The sequence below is a fragment of the Triticum urartu genome, chromosome 4A (assembly GCF_056163025.1).
Source record: "Triticum urartu cultivar PI428250 chromosome 4A, HENAU_Tu73, whole genome shotgun sequence".
NCBI classification, from domain to species: Eukaryota; Viridiplantae; Streptophyta; class Magnoliopsida; order Poales; family Poaceae; genus Triticum; species Triticum urartu.
In genome coordinates, this window is record NC_141876.1 from 354518108 (window position 1) to 354540335 (window position 22228).

Consider the following 22228-nt stretch of genomic DNA (forward strand, 5'->3'; position numbering starts at 1 on the left):
GTGTAAAGGATAATCATGTTGGCATATCTGAACGTTAAAGTGAGTCACTAAGCGAGTAGCGTAAATACCACCATGTATTTTTCCCTTCGATCCATTAATGTGGAGGCGACGTGCAACAATAGCTCCCAAGCTATAAGTGTTGTCACCATGAAGTGCACGACGCAAAACAGCAAAGTATGGAGTACTGAGTGCACCTCCTTTCTCTCTAGCAAGCAAACACTTTGCAATGAATAAAGCAAAATAATGCACAACAGGAAAGTGTATGCTAGTGGCAATGACACTTGACACCCCTCTCTCATCTCCCACAGTCAGAGTGCGGTAAAAACCATCAAACTCCACGGGCCTAGGCTCAACTAAACACCCGTCAGAAGGGATCATGCATATATCACAAAATTCAGTAAGTGGTATGTGACGGGTTTCAACATAGAAATTAAACTGCACCTCGGGGAGGGTTATTAGTAGGAAGGAAATGCAAACTTTGCACAAAGGAATTTGTGAGGAGATGATACTGTTCACATTCAGCTGCGATGAAGTCGATGAGGCCGACATTAGCAGCATATTTGTGTAAACTCTTGAAGGATTCCGGCCCTTTCCATGAACGGGTTATGCGGCCATTCACACGACCATACCTCCGCCATTCTCTGGGTGTGGAGATCACTGTCAGATGACTCCCCAATGACTCCCTTGGAGTTCTTCTTGGAAGGAAACTTCCTAAAGATACTCATGTTTTTCCTATTAACAAAATTCTGAAATTTTAGTCCACAAAACTTTTCTCAATAAAACTTCACAAGATTGAAAGCAACTACTCATAGGGATGCATAGAGGCCATATCAAGCATTCAAGCTACTTAGAACTCTAAGAATTCAACATGCAAGCTCATCTACAGCAGCACCAACACTACAAAAAAATACACTTCCGTGATGTTACATGTTTGTCACAGTAGGTCGCGTTTTTTGTCATGCATGTACATCCATGACAAATTTATGACAGAATCAAGATAGTCATACCTGTGCTGTCGTAGAAGTGTTCCATGACATTACCAAAATTATCATCACGGAAGTGTCCACTTCCATGACGATAAATCACGCGTCACGGAAGTGCTTTCATCAAGGGTGACCGACACGTGGCATCCATCGTAACGGAACGCCGTTAAGCTATCGGGTCGGGTTTTGGATCCGATAACCCATTAACAGCCCCGACCAATGGGAAATTTCCACGTGTAAAATTCTTATTGGCCGGACGAAACACGTGTCAGCTCGTCAGTGGGTCAGATAGGCGCCTATGATACGTCGACATGTGGCACGGCCCAATAGAGGCCCATTCCTGTGAAAAGGCCGGCCCGTTTGACTTGGTCAAAAGGTGGCAGGCCGACCCATGTAAAGCCTGTTAACGGCCTGTTCGCATATAGTCCATTTACAGCCCGCTAACCCAAGGCCCGTTACGCCCTATCCGAATTAGGCCCAGTAGCGTCATCTGGGCCATCCAATATGATTCCAGCCTGTTTTCACTTCTGGCCCATGTATGGCCCATGACGTCTTTCGGCCCATATGAGGCCCTATGTAACTCTTGGCCTATTAACGGCCTGTGGTGAAACTGGCCCATAATGAACAGTGTATCACTTTACACCCATTAACGGCCCGTGGTGAAATTGGCCCGTAATGAACAGTGTATGATTTTATACCCATTAACGGCCCATTATTCCGTTGGGCCGTTTCCAGCCCATGTTATCTTTCGGCCTTCTCAGATCCCATTTATTCTTGGGCTCATTTCCAGCATTCGTTTACTTACGGCCTATTACTGTCATTTTCTGCTTGTGGGCCAAATTCATCCCGTGGTTACAGTCGGCCCGTTTGTGGTCCGTTAATACGTTGGGCCATTTTCATAGTGTCATCAAATACGGCCTATTAATGATGTCCCTTTACGGTCGGCCCATGAACGGACGATTCCAACTCTAGCCCGTTTACGGCCATAATGCGGCCTGTTATTGGCCCATGTTTGGCCAATCGATCATACGGCCCGTATAAGGCCCATTGATGATACGACCCGTAGAAGGCCCATTGTTTCTATGGCCCATAGAAGGCCCACTGTTTCTACGGCCCGTAGAAGGCCCACTGTTTCTACGGCCCGTAGGAGGCCCAGTGTCACTACAGTAAATATTAGCCCATGGTTATTGTGGCCTAGTTTAAAAAATAGGTTATTGCAGCCACTAGTTAACCACGGAAAAATAACTGCAATGACTACAAGCAAATAAATAAACAAGACAACAAGGAAATAAATAAGCAAGCAACTAATGCTAGGCTATCACGGCTATTAACATATTACATCCACTGGGCATCAAAGTTCACCACCAGTGCAAATATAGGGAACAAAGCAGCATATCATATACACTGGCCGTCAAAATTGGCCACCAGTGCAAATAAACGCGGCAGCAAAACAAGAGCATAACTGAAACAACTTCAGAAGAGCTCAAGAAACGTTATCCTAGGTATCCACCATGCTGGCAATAACCTTAGCAATCTGATTAGCTTTGTCCTGTTTGGCGCTAAAATCCTCCAACGCTTGCTGTTGCACCAGAAAGTATGCATCTGAATGCTCCAGGGACTTCCGCAGTCCTTTCGCTTCTTGTCGCAGCACAGCTGATCGATGTCTTTCAGCTTGTAGTTGAGACTCAAGAAACCAAACTGATTCAGACAGTGAGTTTGAATAGCTTGTGCAAGCGGTAGTGGCCAGTAACTCCAACACTAAACCAAGACATGATGTGTCACTATCCTGAACCTTATCTGTATTACTTCCTTTACCGTTGCTTAATAAGGCACTCTTCCCCAATATTCTGTCAGCATTCTAAAAGAAGAAACAAGCAGAGACATAACAAGTTTAGCATGTACTAGTATATGAAACTCATTTCGGTGAACCAGTTCATTAGTAAGGTGGGCAGGATTAAACTACCAAGTCTTCTATTGCCAAGTACTAGTACATAATAAAAGCATCAAACAAACATATATCTATCTCCTATGGTAGCAATGGAATCTTAAATTAGAACAGTTGTTCTTCAGGTTTAGGCACTTGTTCTACATGAACAGAGTACAGTAAGACGTAAGAATATAATACTTAAAAATAGAAAATGAGCTCATAGACCTTACCACATTCTTGGTTCAGGACCAGTACAAAATAAGGCGTTCCCAGTCATCGTCCAGTAAATGTGTCTCAGGAGAACGTAAGGGAAGTTGATGAGTTTCTTTTTCGGTGAAGTACGTTTTCTTCAGGTAATTCCGATACTGCCACCAAGCATTCTTGAAGATAGCAGAGGTGTTAGCACAGGATACCTCATCTTGAGTTTCCAAATCGGTCCTTCTCTATAGAGAAAAATGGGAAAATTTGTTGTATTATAACCATCATGGAGGTAGGATGTATGGGACGAAGCAAAGTAATTGCCATGAATAACATTACTTACACATAACTCCTGGACAAACACCTGCAACTGGCATTTTCCTTCATCTTCAGTATAATATTTCCAAGATGGGAAGATACGCACATACGATTTAACAACATCAAATGCGATAGATGCTAAACTACGACTAGTTGGTTGTGCTTCCTCCACATGAATAGGCGTACTAACTGGTGGAGTCGGGGTTCGCCGTGATAGTACTGGCCCTTTGGGCACTGGAGCTGCCTTACTAACTGCTCTTGTTTGGGAGCTCTGTGGTGGAGATGGTGCTGTGTCAACAGGAACTGGGTTACTATTGGCTGGGGTTGGGGTTAGATTGGGTGAAGCTGGTTCTCTGTCCATCGTAGTAGGGGTACAATCTGCAAGAGTTTGGGTTATGTGTGGTAGGGCTGGTTTTTGTGCATGTACAACCGGGGTGCTATCTCCACCAAGAGGTAGCACTGTTTTATTTAAAGACCGTGTTTTTAGTCCGCTAGATACTGGCATCACCCGCTCCAATTCAAATGTCTGATAAACAGGAAACATAGTTGAATGTACAGACATTGTATGAGAGACAGATGCAATAGATAGTGTGGAAAAAGAGGGCATGAAATAGTTGACATGTATATTGTTTAACTAAAACGGATAGCATGACATAATTTCACATATATGATGTCTATCTAAACTGGATAGCATAGCATAACATAATTCAAAGATATGATGAATAACTAAACAGGATCGCATGACATAATTCACCTACATGTTATCTAAGTAATCAGGATCGCATCATTTAATTCACATATGTGATTTATATGCTAAACAAAGGGCATTCGATATGATGTATGAACTAAGAACATGGTGTTGAATATTGTGTATATGATGTCTAAACTATGAAAATGCAAGACACCGTATGCATGATATGAGCAGTATAACCGTGCCAAGTTAGAGCATACACCTCAGTGGGGGAATAGGACTGGTCATCTGTCTCTGAATCCATCTCTGAGGAGCTATCGGGACCCAACAAGAGATCTGCTTCGACAGGTAGCACTGTCTGCTCTGAAGGCCTTGTTTTCACTCAAGATTTTTCCATCTCCCACCCAAATGGCTGATTCACAGGAAGAGTAGTTTAATGTACAAGCATTGTCGAAAAATGGAAATGTAATGAAGAAAAGGATGGGCAAGATATCATTCAAATATATGATGCCTGGTTAAACAGGATCACATTGCACATTTCACATATATTATGGCTGGCTAAAAGACATGAGACTGCATAATTCCCATATATGATATAGAAAATAAATAGGTGGCATTACAGAACATGTCTAAACTAAGCAGATGACATATATGATGTCAAAAGTAGGCACCGCAAGGCAATGTATGCATGATATGACTAACATCATCATGCCAAGGTAGAGCAAACACCATGGGGGTAAATAGGAGTGGTCAGCGGCGTCCGAATCCGCCTCAGAACATATATCTTCCTCTGGATTACAATCTGGAGAGGGGTGGGGAGGGTTTGCCATTGAACCCACCATGGAGCGATGTCTGCATGACATTGTATTGCCGCGCAAAACTCTTCTCTTTTTCTCTACATGTTCAGCATGACTGTGTACAATATCTGACATGCATAGGAAAAAAATATGGTGAGATTATGTAAGGAAAGCATGCAGAAATTTAGAGTGATGGTAACAACCAGTGGATCGATTTTTTTCCGTTGAACCAAAATAGCCCTAATGGATCGACGTGAATATATAGTAATAAGTGATGCAACAAGTGTACAGCCTCTTTGCCGTAGCCGTGTCGACCTCAGCATCATTGGGTTGGTCGCTGAAGCAGTTGAGGCAGAGGTGGCTGTCGGAGGTGTGGAGGAAGATCTGAGGAATCTGTAGACGGCATCCAGGGCACTACTTTGTTGTGATGGATCGTTCTGTCGTTGGAGTAGCTCCGGTGAGCCGTAAGACGTCAAGGCTGAAGCAGCACAAGACAGACATCGTCAATCTCAAGTGGGATTCTAATAGCATCTCCAATAGATGATGTAAAATGGATGGAAAATTAACATCACCAAAAACCACCTGACTACAATAGATGAGGTAAAAACTGTTGACTCTGAACTTAACTGTCGAAACTGAAATTTACTATGGAATCTGAATGCTACTGTCGAAACTGAACGCAATGGTAGCAAAGAGGCACTTGACATGTAGTTTAGGGAGGGCCTGCAGTTCATCTTCAACCTGCACCCCCCTGAGCCACCAGCCACCACCGGCCGAACCGCCGGCCCCAGCGCCGCCTCGCCGCCCCGGCCAGCCCTCTAGGCCCCCCGCCCCCACCCTAAACCCTGAGATAGATAGTGGGGTACCTCTCCGGCAAGCCCCCATCCCCGTTGCGGGTGGTTCTTTCTTAACTCCGGCGAGCCCCCCCAACCCTGAAAATCAACTGACCCAAAAGTTGATTCAGGCGACTGAAGTGTGGCTTAATCGGAGCAGAGTAGCAGCACGAGCGAGGGGGAGAGCAGCAGCTAGGCGAGCAAGCGATCGAGCTAGAGCCGGAGCAGCAGCAGCAGATCCGGCTGGTATGGACGCCGCCGCGGAAGGGGCCTCGCACTGGGGGAGAGCCGCAGTGGAGATGTCGCCCCCGGCGTCGGCTTCAAGGTAGCCGCTCCATGGGGGTGCGAGATGAAGCACCATCGGCACCGGGAGGTCAAGTTAAGGAGAAGGTGCAATGCAATGAGTGTACAACCTCTTTGGTGGTGCCGAGTAGGCCTCGGCTTCGTCCGAGGAGTCGGTGAGGATGCTGCGGTTCCGGTGGAGCAGGTTAAGGTGGCGCTGTGGGGATGGAGCAGCCACGATAGACGAGGTGGTCGTTGGAGCAGCTCCTTGGAGGTGGAGGATGGGGCGGCTGAACCGACGAGACGGCGAGATGGACGACGGATCCTCATCCGGGGAGGTGGACGAGGGACGTCGAGCCATTGCGGTGGACGACGTTATCAGGGAAGAGGCTCCGGCTAGGCAGCGGTGACGTGGTGGACGGAGGAGGGTAGAGTTTCGCGGCTGGAGCGGAGAGGTTATGGCGGCCTGGGATTTTGAATGGCGAAAAGGGGGCGATGGGAGGGGGTGAAGCATGACTTAGGAACGCGCTTGTCCAAAATGTAGGGTGTGTTATAAAAGTACCCCCCGCCGATTTGAACTAGCGGCCCTTTCGGCTCAGGGTTAGAAGGGGGATTTCGTGTGTCGGGATTTAGCAGCTGGAGGGAGTTTTCGCGCGCGTTGTAATTTCGGTATAGCAAGGCGCGGGTTGTGAAGGGGCCAGTTTTGGGAGCACGATATCTGAATTTTCGGGATATAACAAGATGCGGGTTGAATTTTAGGGACAAGCCTAACGTGTAGTAATATTGTACTTGTACGTACCAAATCAATTCGCACTTCCCTCAACCAAAAAGAAAATGAAAAAAATAAAACTATTCACACCACACAAAGACAGAGTCGTGCCCCGTTTTACTATACAAATGCTATTCAAAGCCACTCCCTCCTTCCATCTATATACATCTTAATGCGTTTTTTGATGCTAACTTTGACCAAATATTAGAGCAATGATATATGACATGCAACTTACACAAAGCACACTGTTAAATTCATCTGTGAAAGGTTCTTTCAATGATATAATTTTCACATTGTGCATGTCATGTACTATTAATCTTGTCAATAGTCAAAGGCGGTCTTAAAAATCTCATTACGCCCTATATAGATGGAAGGAGGGAGTATGAATCCATGTTATGTCCGATTAAATTTTTTCGCTTGCTGTATAATGCATGTAACCTACTCATACCAACATTTTAGTGCATTCCAAATGTCTATACTACCACTGCAATTCGAACTAAATTTGAATTCGTTTCTCTATTTCAATAAGAATCTACAATCATGATTGTTGCCAACTTCAACCATCATAGTTTCCTTGCTATTCGCCAGATATAAATCAGACGGCCTATAATGCAGGATGGCAAGCACACCATCATCAACAACTACGTTTTTTTATAAGAGTAGAGATAAAAATATATTAAATGTAGTATAGCATGTTCGTAACCATGCCATGTGTATAACCGTTATATATATTCACACATCCGTCGGTTTGAAACACTATGATAAATTCTTAAAATATCTGAATTCACTTTTTATAATGAAGTATATATGATCTCTATTCGTCTTTTACACCCACACAACCCTCTTATCTTTGTAGCTAGTGCTAACTTTCTCTTGTGCATGCACACGCCCGCATCCCTCTCACCCTCCCTCAGCATTCTCTAGCTCCATCACGCAAATTCGTCTTTTCACTTTAGGTCGTTCAACCACGGTGTGTGTAGGCCCCCAACTCCTTTACGGCACACATCGATCGATATGCCTCTCTAGCCAGGTGTGCCTAGCACAAACACAAGCTTCCCCTCTTCTCTTGTCACCGTCCATGCCTCACTCCCACCACTCTTTTCATCGTCCTCGTACTTGCACGCTCCTCCCCCTTGATATAGTATGCCTCTCATACCACCTCCTACATGCATCCCTCTCTCTCTATCCTTCTCCTCGTGCCTCATTTACTTCTAACACACACATGCATGTATACCGATCTATCTCCCAACATATACCTAGATCGACTTTAACTACCCCCCCCCCCCATCGATCGACATACCTCACAAGTTATGTCTCTCCTTTCTCTTACAAAGGGCGATTGATCTTCCTATGTAGTTACGTTTTCTTACCACAGCCACATCGCCCCCCTTCATCATCTGTGCATGCCTCCTGACCCGTCTCTCACAAGCACGTGCACAGACAACAAGCAGCCATCTCCTCTCTTATTGATATTCCGGGCGTGCCCTCCGTTTGTCTAGCAAGCCTATCCCACCATTTGTTAGAAGCAACTCCACTACTACCCCCTCCAACACTCTAGCTCTATTTCTATCCCAACCTTATTCATCTCCTGCACATATGGATGGATGCCGATCGATCTGCCTTAATACATGAGGCAGATCGATATCCTTAATACATGAGGTAGGCCTCTCTCCTCCTCCACACATATACCAGCCATTGTACCTCTATAGTTAATTGGGCCTCCCTCTTCCCCCACCACACACCGATAGTCGAGCACTGCAGGTAGGTATCCATGCCACAGAGACAAACTGCACATGTCCCATCTCACGTTCCAGTAGGCCAACCACTCTATATCTTTGACATGGGCACACACAAATTCGATGGCACTCTTTATCGATCACGCGCGCGCGCACACACACACACACACATCATCCCTCTCTTCGATTCTATGGACACCTCAAGCCGATGATACCTCCACTCTCTTCTCGTGGATTGCCCCCTGTATATATATGTTATATACAGGACTCTATTTCACACACATTGCATATGTTAAATTTTTTGATTGACCGCCCCCCCCCCACAAAAAACTCTCAAGAACCCACACACTATATCTCTCTAGGTTTGTATCTCTCTCACACAACCCCATGTAGGTGGTGTACATATACAGGAAGAGAATAGGTGCAGCGTGCACGTACTCACGCTTCGTGCCCAGCCACACCCGCGCGGGTACACGGTGGAGCTCATTTCTCCGCAGAAGCTGAATTTGTTTTTGAAACATCAAGTGGCCACAGACTCGAAAACTTATTTGCCCATTAGTGACTTGACAGGGAGGTGGATTTTAGTTTGTACGATAATGCTGCATCCACCTAAAGTAATGAAAGTTCTTACGTAAACTTCCTAGTAATTCCCTCTTGGTACGTGCAGCATTACTCCTAACATTTGTAATATCAGTTTGAAACTTGTAATATTGCCGTGTCCTATTCCTGCGTTTTCAAAATCCTGTGAATCAAATAGGTCCTGAGTTGGTGATGATGTTGTGCCTCCCATATTTCACCAATAGCCGTCGGATCTAGATCTGACGCATACAAACCAAGCTTCTCCATTTTTGCAAAAAGATGCCCGCACTTGTTCCCTATTTACAAGCAACTCCTTGTCTCTCACAATCAGCCTCATCTCCTCCCCACCATATCTAAGAGTAGAAGGCTGTGGAAAAATCTGGCGTGATGGCCGCTGCCGGAGTCGTCCACCCCCAATCTTGGTGTTCCGTGCAATGCACGGGCATCTATGCACGGGAAATTATGTCAAACAGGGCTAGTTGTAAGCATGCTAGCTCTACAGCCATGATGATAGTGATTGCAGACGGTGAGGCTGACTATGGTATGCCGAACATGGCGCCTATACTCATGTGTCATCTCCGGCGCAGGGTCTTGTCACTTCACTGTGAGGAGCAGCACATAATAATTTGACCAACGGATATTCACTGTGAGGAACTGCCTTTGGGTGAATGACACGTGGCCCAAGGGGGTGGCTGGCCCACCTATCATACAGCCAAAGGCAGGTGCAATAGAGGGCCGAGGAGTAGTACGAAATCCTACGCACCTACGCACGCTAACCTAGGGCTGAGTGATCACTTGAATCGCAAGATCAGTTGACTAGAAGCTATGTTAGACCCATGGAGGCGATGAGCGCGAGCATCAGCTGGCTGTGCCAGATGGTCCATGACGTCGGCCTGCAGCCCGGCACCGAGGAACGTCTCCAGGTAGTATTGCTTGAGGCCACCAGGGCGAGGGGCCGCTTGGACGATAGCTTCGTCTCCTTGTTCGATGAGGTCCTCGTCGGTTTCCTCGACAAGTTCACTATCGTCAAGAAGCTTGCGGACGACTTTGACATAAGCCTCTAGCCGACGCGCCCAGGCTCTGCGATGCCCGCCACCCTCAACGGCCACTATGGTAAAAACCTCTTCGACGCGCTAGTGGCCCTGCGATTGCCCGCCGTTGCGCCGGAGAATGTCCACCTAGAGGTCGCGCTCGCCGCGCAGCGCCTGGCGCAGGAAGACACCATCGACATAATCACCCACGTCTATGCACAAATCATCCACAAGGACTACTACATGCAAGAGGAGGACGATAGGACGCTGGCCTTCTTGGAGCGCAGGGCAACCTTGGACGGCACTGTTCAGAAGCACGTTGAGCTCGCCGCCAACGCCGCTGCTCCTCACATGTCGGTTGGTGACCCGGCGCACTAGGGCGTGAGGATGTCGTTGAACGTTGATGGATCCATATATATTTTTATCTTTCCGTCAAATCCATGGAGTAGTATATGATACTACAGTAATTATCTTACCTTTCGCATCAACTTCATAATTTTCGTACGTACTCCATGCATGAATGGCACCAGAACCGAACTTCTCATTACTCCAGGCAAAATCGTTATTTTCTATCTATCGGTCGCGCCATTGAGCAGAACCAAATTTTACAAGTTACGAGTTCAAAAGGAAAAGCCTGCCGTGTTCGCGTCGCACCCCCACATAGTTGGTCCGGCACACAGCTCAAGCGGGAATGCATGCGGTGTTGCATTTTCACTTACAAGTGGGACCACAGTTGAGCAAACCGACTATCGGCAAACCCCCACCCTATCGACCGCGCGATGGCTGAGAAAACCGGAGGGAGAAGAGATGGTTGTAGCACGGACTCCAAGAAAATTGGTGTCGGATGGGACTCGTGTGGGTGGCATGTGCCGTACTGCTAGACGTGAATGCAAGTTATGGCCCATGCCACCCCACTATATCGAGCCTATATCGAGGTACGTAGAACAAATTTCCTGCAGTCCGTGCTCAGCCCTCCTCTTTCTCTCTTCTCAGCCAGCCAGCGGACGCGCGGAGCCCATCGTCTGTTTGCTCACATACGGCCCCACATGTCAGTGAAAACGCAAGAGGACCCACTGAACCTGCACATCTTTCACCTCGACGTGCCGGTGATGAAAAACAAACCCAATAAAGATCTTCGGTGGCCGCTTTTGGAGTTACTCAAGAGTAGTAAGATTCTATTTATAGTTTAACCCAAGATGCACATCTCGTGGCTTCAACTACCACTCTATTTTCTTTCATGACATGACCTGGATGCTGGATGTCCCACGTGTCGGCAAAAGGAGGAAGAACCCGACCAAATCTTCGGTTCTGCTCTCGGATGAGATTAGTGCACTTGTTGATACTCCTACTAGAATAGAGGCTAGACATGAGACTAGATGCGAGGAAGCAACGTCTACTTCTTTACACTCGAAGAAGAAAGAAGCACGCAAGATCGAGCCTCCGTAGATCAACAATGAATGCATCGAGAAGGAACTAATCCAACTTACAGGAGTATTAAAATGTATTCTTGTGGTTCTTGTTTTCTTTGGTCTTGCTTTTCTAGTCAAAATTATCGTTGGAGTTCGTGCAAAACAGAGGTCCGTTTGGGGTCGTGCGTTGGAGTTGGCCTTACAAGTGGGACCGCAGTTAAGGAAACCGACTATCGGCAAACCCCCACCTCGCCCGCCGCGCGATGGCTGAAGTTAGAGAAATGACGAGGTTGAAGAGATTGCTCTAGCACGGACTCCAAGAAATAATATGGTGTCAGCTGGATGTCGTGGTGGTGGCGTGTGCCGTACTCCTGGACGTGAATGCTTGTTCTGGCCCATGCCACCCTACTACTCCTACTACTTACTCCTACTATATACTACTAGTATTGAGGATTCGAGGTGCTGGTTACGTATAGCGAACACATTAACATATGGCTACAGTAAAAACACCTGCCCGATGCGCGAAGCATGTGAAGCTAGTACAAATAGTGTACTACTATTGTTGAATGGCCTCATCCGATAACTTGTTGCAATGCACGTACAATTATGTATTCGGAAAATATATTTTTGCCTCGTCGCACCACTCACTCCGAGAAGCGACTCGAAAGCCATTCATAAATTTAGTATGTTTACCACAGGCATATCATTTTATTACATACAATAGGTCCTCAACCCACATCGACAACGAGGATACATATAAATACTAAAGTTTTCACCACACAACAAATAACAAGCCATGAAATGAACTTCAACTCAACCATTCCGCGGCATTGGAAAAGCTTGCTTTGAACCACAAGTGATTCTCTGGGACGGGCCAGTTTTGGGAGCACGATATCTAAATTTTCGGGATGTAACAAGACGCGGGTTGAATTTTAGGGACAAGCCTAACATGTAGTAATATTGTACTTGTACGTACCAAATCACTTCGTACTTCCCTCAACCAAAAAGAAAACGAAAAAAATAAAACTATTCACACCACACAAAGAGAGAGTCTTGCCCCGTTTTACTATACAAATGCTATTCAAAGCTACTCCCTCCTTCCATCTATATAGGGCCTAATGCATTTTTCGATGCTAACTTTGACCAAATATTAGAGCAATGATATATGACATGCAACTTACACAAAGCACACCACTAAATTCGTCTGTGAAAGGTTCTTTCAATGATATAATTTTCACATTGTGCATGTCATGTACTATTAATCTTGTCAATAGTCAAAGGCGGTCTTAAAAATCTCATTACGCCCTATATAGATGGAAGGAGGGAGTATGAATCCATGTTATGTCCAATTAAATTTTTTCGCTTGCTGTATAATGCATGTAACCTACTCATACCAACATTTTAGTGCATTCCAAATGACTATACTACCACTGCAATTCGAACTAAATTTGAATTCGTTTCTCTATTTCAATAACAATCTACAATCATGATTGTTGCCAACTTCAACCATCATAGTTTCCTTGCTGTCCGCCAGATATAAATCAGACGGCCTATAATGCAGGATGGCAGGCACACCATCATCAACAACTCCGTTTTTTTATAAGAGTAGAGATAAAATATATTAAATGTAGTATACCATGTTCGTAACCACGCCATGTGTATAACCGCTATATATATTAACACATCCGTCGGTTTGAAAAACTATGACAAATTCTTCAAATAACCGAATTCACTTTTTATAATGAAGTATATATGATCTCTATTCGTCTTTTACACCCACACAACCCTCTTATCTTTGTAGCTAGCGCTAACTTTCTCTTGTGCATGCACACGCCCGCATCCCTCTCACCCTCCCTCAGCATTCTCTAGCTCCATCGCGCAAATTCGTCTTTTCACTTTAGGTCGTTCACCCATGGTGTGTGTAGGCCCCCTAGCTCCTTCTTTACGGCACACATCGATCGATATGCCTCTCTAGCCAGGTGTGCCTAGCACAAACACAAGCTTCCCCTCTTCTCTTGTCACCGTCCATGCCTCACTCCCACCACTCTTTTCATCATCCTCATACTCGCACACTCCTCCCCCTCGATATAGTATGCCTCTCGTACCACCTCCTACATGCATCCCTCTCTCTCTATCCTTCTCCTCGTGCCTCATTTGCTTCTAACACACACATGCATGTATACCCGATCGATCTCCCAACATATACCTAGATCGACTTTAACTACCCCCCCCATCGATCGACGTACCTCACAAGTTATGTCTCTTCTTTCTCTTACAAAGGGCGATTGATCTTCCTATGTAGTTACGTTTTCTTACCACAGCCACATCGTCTGCCCTCATCATTCGTGCATGCCTCCTGACCCGTCTCTCACACGCACGTGCACAGACAACAAGTAGCCATCTCCTCTCTTATTGATATTGCGGGCGTGCCCTCCGTTTGTCTAGCAAGCCTATCCCACCATTTGTTAGAAGCAACTCCACTACCACCCCCTCCAACACTCTAGCTCTATCTCTCTCCCAACCTTATTCATCTCCTGCACATATGCATGGATGCCGATCGATCTGCCTTAATAAATGAGGCAGATCGACATCCTTAATACATGAGGTAGGCCTCTCTCCTCCTCCACACATATACTAGCGATTGTACCTCTATAGTTAATTGGGCCTCCCTCTTACCCCACCACACACCGATAGTCGAGCACTGCAGGTAGGTATCCATGCCACAGAGACAAACTGCACATGTCCCATCTCACGTTCCAGTAGGCCAACCACTATATATATTCGACATGGGCACACACAAATTCGATGGCACTCTTTATCGATCGAGCGCGCGCACACACACACATCATCCCTCTCTTCGATTCTATGGACACCTCAAGCCGATGATACCTCCACTCTCTTCTCGTGGATCGCCCCCTCTATATATATGTTATATCCAGGACTCTATTTCACACACATTGCATATGTTAAATTTTTTGATTGACCCCCCCCCCCCCACAAAAAAACTCTCAAGAACCCACACACTATATCTCTCTAGGTTTGTATCTCTCTCACACAACCCCATGTAGGTGGTGTACGTATACAGGAAGAGAATAGGTGCACCGTGCACGTACTCACGCTTCGTGCCCAGCCACACCCGCGCGGGTACACGGTGGAGCTCATTTCTCCGCAGAAGCTGAATTTGTTTTTGAAACATCAAGTGGCTACAGACTCAAAAACTTATTTGCCCATTAGTGACTTGTCAGGGCGGTGGATTTTCGTTTGTACGATATTGTTGCATCCACCTAAAGTAATGAAAGTTCTTACGTAAACTTCCTAGTAATTCCCTCTTCGTAGGTGCAGCATTACTCCTAACATTTGTAATATCAGTTTGAAACTTGTAATATTGCCGTGTCCTATTCCTGTGTTTTCAAAATCTTGCGAATCAAACAGGTCCTGAGATGGTGATGATGTTGTGCCTCCCATATTTCACCAATAGCCGTCGGATCTAGATCTGACGCATACAAACCAAGCTTCTCCATTTTTGCAAAAAGATGCCCGCACTTGTTCCCTATTTACAAGCAACTCCTTGTCTCTCACAATCAGCCTCATCTCCTGCCCACCACATCTAGGAGTAGAAGGCTGTGGAAAAATCTGGCGCGATGGCCGCTGCCGGAGTTGTCCACCCCCAATCTTGGTGTTCCGTGCAATGCACGGGCATCTATGCACGGGAAATTATGTCGAACAGGGCTAGTTGTAAGCATGCTAGCTCTACAGCCATGATGATAGTGACTGCAGACGGTGAGGCTGACTATGGTATGCCGAACATGGCGCCTATACTCATGTGTCATCTCCGGCGCAGGGTCTTGTCACTTCACTGTGAGGAGCAGCACATAATAATTTGACCAACGGATATTCACTGTGAGGAACTGCCTTTGGGTGAATGACACGTGGCCCAAGGGGGTGGCTGGCCCACCTATCATACAGCCAAAGGCAGGTGCAGTAGAGGGCCGAGGAGTAGTACGAAATCCTACGCACCTACGCACGCTAACCTAGGGCTGAGTGATCACTTGAATCGCAAGATCAGTTGACTAGAAGCTACGTTAGACCCATGGAGGCGATGAGCACGAGCATCAGCTAGCTGTGCCAGATGGTCCACGACGTCGGCCTACAGCCCGACATCAAAGAATGTCTCCAGGTAGTATTGCTTGAGGCCGCCAGGGCGAGGGGCCGCTTGGACGACAGCTTCGTCTCCTTGTTCGATGAGGTCCTCGTCGGTTTCCTCGACAAGTTCACCGTCGTCAAGAAGCTTGCGGACGACTTTGACGTAAGCCTCCAGCCGACGCGCCCAGGCTCTGCGATGCCCACCACCCTCAACGGCCACTATGGTAACAACCTCTTCGACACACTAGTGGCCCTGCGACTGCCCGCCGTCGCGCTGGAGAATGTCCACCTAGAGGTCGCGCTCGCTGCGCAGCGCCTGGCGCAGCAAGACACCATCGACATAATCACCCACGTCTACGTGCAAATAATCCACAAGGACTACTACATGCAAGAGGAGGATGATAGGACGCTGGCCTTCTTGGAGCGCAGGGCAACCTTGGATGGCACTGTTCAGAAGCACGTTGAGCTCGCCGCCAACGCCGCTGCTCCTCACACGTCGGTTGGTGACCCGGCGCACTAGGGCGTGAGGATGTCGTTGAACGTTGATGGATCCGTATGTATTTTTATCTTTCCGTCAAATCCATGTAGTAGTATATGATACTATAGTAATTATCTTACCTTTTGCATCAACTTCATAATTTTCGTACGTACCCCATGAATGAACGGCGCCAGAACCAATCTTCTCATTACTCTAGGAAAAAACGTTATTTTCTATCTATCGGTCGCGCCATGGAGCAGAACCAAATTTTTCAAGTTACGAGTTCAAAAGGAAAAGCCTGCCGTGTTCGCGTCGCACCCCCACACAGTTGGTCCGGCACGCCGCTCAAGCGGGAATGCGTGCGGTGTTGCATTTTCACTTACAAGTGGGACCACAGTTGAGCAAACCGACTATCGGCAAACCCCCACCCCGCCGACCGCGCGATGGCTGAGAAAACCAGAGGGAGAAGAGATGGCTGTAGCACGGACTCCAAGAAAATTTGTGTCGGATGGGACTCGTGTGGGTGGCGTGTGTCGTACCGCTTGACATGAATGCTAGTTATGGCCCATGCCACCCCACTATATCGAGCCTATATCGAGGTTCGTACAACAAATTTCCTGCAGTCCGTGCTCAGCCCTCCTCTTTCTCTCTTCTCAGCCAGCCAGTGGACGCGCGGAGCCCATCATCTGCTTGCTCACATACGGCCCCACATGTTAGTGAAAACGCAAGAGGACCCACTGAACCTGCACATCTTTCACCTCGACGTGCCGGTGATGAAAAACAAACCCAATAAAGATCTTCGGTGGCCGCTTTTGGAGTTACTCAAGAGTAGTAAGATTCTATTTACAGTTTAACCCAAGATGCACATCTCGTGGCTTCAATTACCACTCTATTTTCTTTCATGACATGACCTGGATGCTAGATGTCCCACGTATCGGCAAAAGGAGGAAGAACCCGACCAAATCTTCGGTTCTGCTCTCGGATGAGATTAGTGCACTTGTTGATACTCCTACTGGAATAGAGGCTAGACATGAGACTAGATGTGAGGAAGCAACGTCTACTTCTTTACACTCGAAGAATAAAGAAGCACGCAAGATCGAGCCTCCGTAGATCAACAATGAATGCATCGAGAAGGCACTAATCCAACTTACAGGAGTAGTAAAATGTATTCTTGTGGTTCTTGTTTTCTTTGGTCTTGCTTTTCTAGTCAAAATTATCATTGGAGTTCGTGAAAAACAGAGGTCCGTTTGGGGTCGTGCGTTGGAGTTGGCCTTACAAGTGGGACCGCAGTTAAGGAAACCGACTATCGGCAAACCCCCACCTCGCCCGCCGCGCGATGGCTGAAGTTAGAGAAACGACGAGGTTGAAGAGATTGCTCTAGCATGGACTTCAAGAAATAATATGGTGTCAGATGGATGTCGTGGTGGTTGCGTGTGCCATACTCCTGGACGTGAATGCTTGTTCTGGCCCATGCCACCCTACTACTCCTACTACTTACTCCTACTATATAGTACTAGTATTGAGGATTCGAGGTGCTGGTTACGTATAGCGAACACATTAACATATGTCTAGAGTAAAAACACCCGCCCGATGCGCGAAGCATGTGAAGCTAGTACAAATAGTGTACTACTATTGTTGATTGGCCTCATCCGATAACTTGTTGCAATGCACGTACAATTATGTATTCGGAAAATATTTTTTTGCCTCGTCGCACCACTCACTCCGAGAAGCGACTCGAAAGCCATTCATAAATTTAGTAAGTTTATCACAGGCGTATCATTTTATTACATACAACAGGTCATCAACCCACATCGACAACGAGGATACATTATAAATACTAAAGTTTTCACCACACAACAAATAACAAGCCATGAAATGAACTTCAACTCAACCATTCCGCGTCGTTGGAAAAGCTTGCTTTGAACCACAAGTGATTCTCTGGGACGGGCCATCCGTTGTCGATCTGGAGACCAATGCAAGACTGATCATCCAAGCTGAAGCGGCCTACTATATCAGTACCAGGGTAGGGAACCACCCAAATGTCCAAGGTATAGACACAGTTGCTTCTCATAAATGTGTCAACAGAAGTTGGATCGTCTTTCACCATCATCGGATAGTTTTGTCCAAGGAAGAGCGAGTTTTCTCCAAGACTATCAATTCTATGCCAGGGAGAAGGAGTTGGCGCTAGCACACTAGTATCCATCCGGAATACCATGCAACGGGTGTTGGAATAGGTCCGGAGAGTGCGACTGTGACGCCCCCGATTTAATCGTACACTAATCATGCACGCAAATGTGTACGATCAAGATCAAGGACTCACGGGAAGATATCACAACACAGCTCTACAAATAAAATAAGTCATACAAGCATCATATTACAAGCCAGGGGCCTCGAGGGCTCGAATACAAGAGCTCGATCATAGACGAGTCAGCGGAAGCAACAATATCTGAGTACAGACATAAGTTAAACAAGTTTAACTTAAGAAGGCTAGCACAAACTGGGATACAGATCGAAAGAGGCGCAGGCCTCCTGCCTGGGATCCTCCTAACTACTCCTGGTCATCGTCAGCGGGCAGCACGTAGTAGTAGGCACCTCCGGTGTAGTAGGAGTCGTCGTCGACGGTGGCGTCTGGCTCCTGGGCTCCAACATCTGGTTGCGACAACCAGGTAGAAGGGATAGAGGGAAAAGAAGGAGAAAGCAACCGTGAGTACTCATCCAAAGTACTCGCAAGCAATGAGCTACACTACATATGTATGCATTGGTATCAACTGGAATAAGGCTATTATATGTGGACTGGACTGCAGAAAGCCGGAATAAGAGGGGGATAGCTAGTCCTTTCGAAGACTACGCTTCTGGCAGCCTCCGTCTTGCAGCATGTAGAAGAGAGTAGACTGAAGTCCTCCAAGTAGCATCGCATAGCATAATCCTAACCGATGATCCTCCCCTCGTCGCCTTGTGAGAGAGCGATCACCGGTTGTATCTGGCACTTGGAAGGGTGTGTTTTATTGAGTATCCGGTTCTAGTTGTCATAAGGTCAAGGTACAACTCCAAGTCGTCCTGTTACCGAAGATCACGGCTATTCGAATAGATTAACTTCCCTGCAGGGGTGCACCACATTCCCCAACACGCTCGATCCCATTTGGCCGGACACACTTTCCTGGGTCATGCCCGGCCTCGGAAGATCAACACGTCGCAGCCCCACCTAGACCAACAGAGAGGTCAGCACGCCGGTCTAAACCTAAGCGCCCAGGGGTCTGGGCCCATCGCCCTTAGCACACCTGCACGTTGCGAACGCGGCCGAAAGCAGACCTAGCCTAGTGGCCTTCCAGTCCAATCCGGCGCGCGCCACTCAGTCGCTGACGTCACGAAGGCTTCGGCTGATACCACGACGCCGGGATACCCATAACTACTCCCGCGTAGATGGTTAGTGCGTATAGACCAAATGGCCAGACTCAGATCAAATACCAAGATCTCGTTAAACGTGTTAAGTATCTATGGACGCCGATCAGGGCCAGGCCCACCTCTCTCCTAGGTGGTCGGAACCTGCCCTGTCGCTCCGCCACAAAGTAACAGTCGGGGGCCGTCGGGAACCCAGGCCCACCTCTACCGGGATGGAGCCACCTGCCCCTTCAGCCCCCATCTCCGAACAGTATCACAGGTAATGTAACTGTGTAAAGTATATCGTATATGCCCGTGATCACCTCCCGAAGTGATCACGGCCCAGTAGTATAGCATGGCAGACGGACAAGAGTGTAGGGCCACTGATGGAGCACTAGCATCCTATACTAAGCAGTAGGATAGCAGGTAATGGTAACAACAGTAGTAGCAAGGACAGGCTATGCATCAGGATAGGAATAACGGAAAGCAGTAACATGCTACACTACTCTAATGCAAGCAGTATAGAGAAGATTAGGCAATATCTGGTGATCAAAGGGGGGGCTTGCCTGGTTGCTCTGGCAAGAGAGAGTGGTCGTCAACACCGTAGTCGTACTGGGTAGCAACGGCGTCGGTCTCGGTGTCTAGCGAGAGAAGAGGGGGAAGAAACAATAAATATAATGCAAACAAATGCATGACGATGCACGACATGACAAAGCGTGATGCTAGGTGTGCCCTAACGCGGTATAAGGTGGTACCGGTGAAGGGGGGGAAACATCCGGGAAATTATCCCCGGTGTTTCGCGTTTTCGGACAGACGAACCGGAGGGGGAAAGTTGCGTGTTTGCTATGCTAGGTATGTGCGGTGGACGAACAGGCTGCGTATCCGGATTTGTCTCGTCGTTCTGAGCAACTTTCATGTACAAAGTATTTTCATCCAAGCTACGGATTATTTTATATTAATTTTTAAGGATTTTAAATCATTTTCTAGAAATTAGCATAATTAAATTAATTTAGAAATTGCAACTATGATGTCAGCGTGACATCAGCATGATGTCAGCAGGACCAAAGGTTGACTAGGTCAACCCTGCAGGTGGGTCCCGTATGTCATAGTTACAATAACCTAATTAATCTATTAATCAGTTTAATTAGTTAATTAGGTATCTAATGTTTAATTAGTTTAATTCAACAGGATTAATTAAGTTAATTAAGTCAATTAATTAATTAACATTTTTATTTACTTATTTAGTTAATTATTTATTTTTAAGTTCTTTTTTTAATCGTTCTGGTGCGGGGCCCCCTTGTCATAGGCACAGGGGGTGGTTAACGGGCGCTGAGTTAGCGGTGGCGGGCGCCACCCGCTTGGGGCCGAGCCCAACCAAGGGCGACGGGGCCAGGCCACCGGAGCACGACGGCATAGCGAGGCGGGGCCGGCAGAGGTGTAGGCCACGGCGAGCAAAGGGGGTTCCAGGGCGGCAGCGGTGAGGGGCTGGGCGTGGCAAGGGGCGGCCCAGGCGAGCGCTGCCAGGCGCAGCGGACAGGAGCCGGTGAGCGGAAAGGCATGCGCGGGGACAGCGGGGAGCGACGGCACGGCGAGCCGGGCCTGGGCTGCCGCGTGCGCAGGGCGCGAGGTGTGCGCGGGGAGGAGGGGCTTGGCCTGGCGCGCAGTCGGGCGGCCAGGGACGCGGGCGACGGCGTGGCCGACGCGGTGGTGCTCGTGCACGGCTGCGGGACGACGCGAGGAGCCGGGAGGAAGAGAGGCCGGGGGCCTCACCGTGGATCCGTAGGGTCAGGGGCAACAGGGGGGGCGAGGAGGCGGGCGGAGACGACGCGGCGCAGGGGATGCAGTCCGGCGGGGTAGGGCTCCGGCGATGGCGGAGCGGTCCGGCGAGTCGAGGAGGCCTTCGAGCGGCAGCGGACGGGGCGCGGTCGTCGGGGCTCGGGGTGGCGCGGGGTCCAGCCCCCGATCCAGCTCGTGTCGAGGGGGGGGCGCTGTGCGGGAGGAGTCGGAGAGCGGGCGACGGGGCGGGAGGCAGGAGGCGCACGGGGCTGGGCGCTGCCCGATCCCGATCTGGATTGGGGGAGGGGTAGAGGGAGGAGACGAGGGAGAGGGGGGGATCGTGGGTGGTGGGATCGTGGGGGGGGGGGTGTGCGCTAGGGTTTGACCCCGGGGGGAGCTTATGGGTGGGCGGCTGGGCCGGTGGGCCGGTCGGCGCAGTGGACAGCTGGGCCTGGCCCATTGGGGGGGGGGCCTTTCTTTTGTTTTGTTTTCTGTTTTACCTTTACCTTTTATTCATATTTCCTGTAATGTTTTCTTTTAGTTTCAATTTATTCTTGTGTTAGCGGAATACCAAAATGGCACTGTATTTGACATTACCAAATATGCCACTGCCACATTAATTTGGACAGCTAAATAAAATAGTTTAATATTTTACAAAATACAAAAGGCATTTAATTAATTTATTTTGCTGTTGTTTTATTCATTTTTGAGTATTCACGCATTTTATACAAGTGTGGTTTCTCCACCATTATTACCTAGGATTTAGTTGTCCCATTTTTAACATTTTAGTTTTAACGTTTGAAAACCTTTATTGTTTCCCTGATTTTGAATTTTGAATTCGAACCGGTTTCGATCTAACGCGAGATTAACAACAGTAACAGTGGTGACAAGGCATCATTA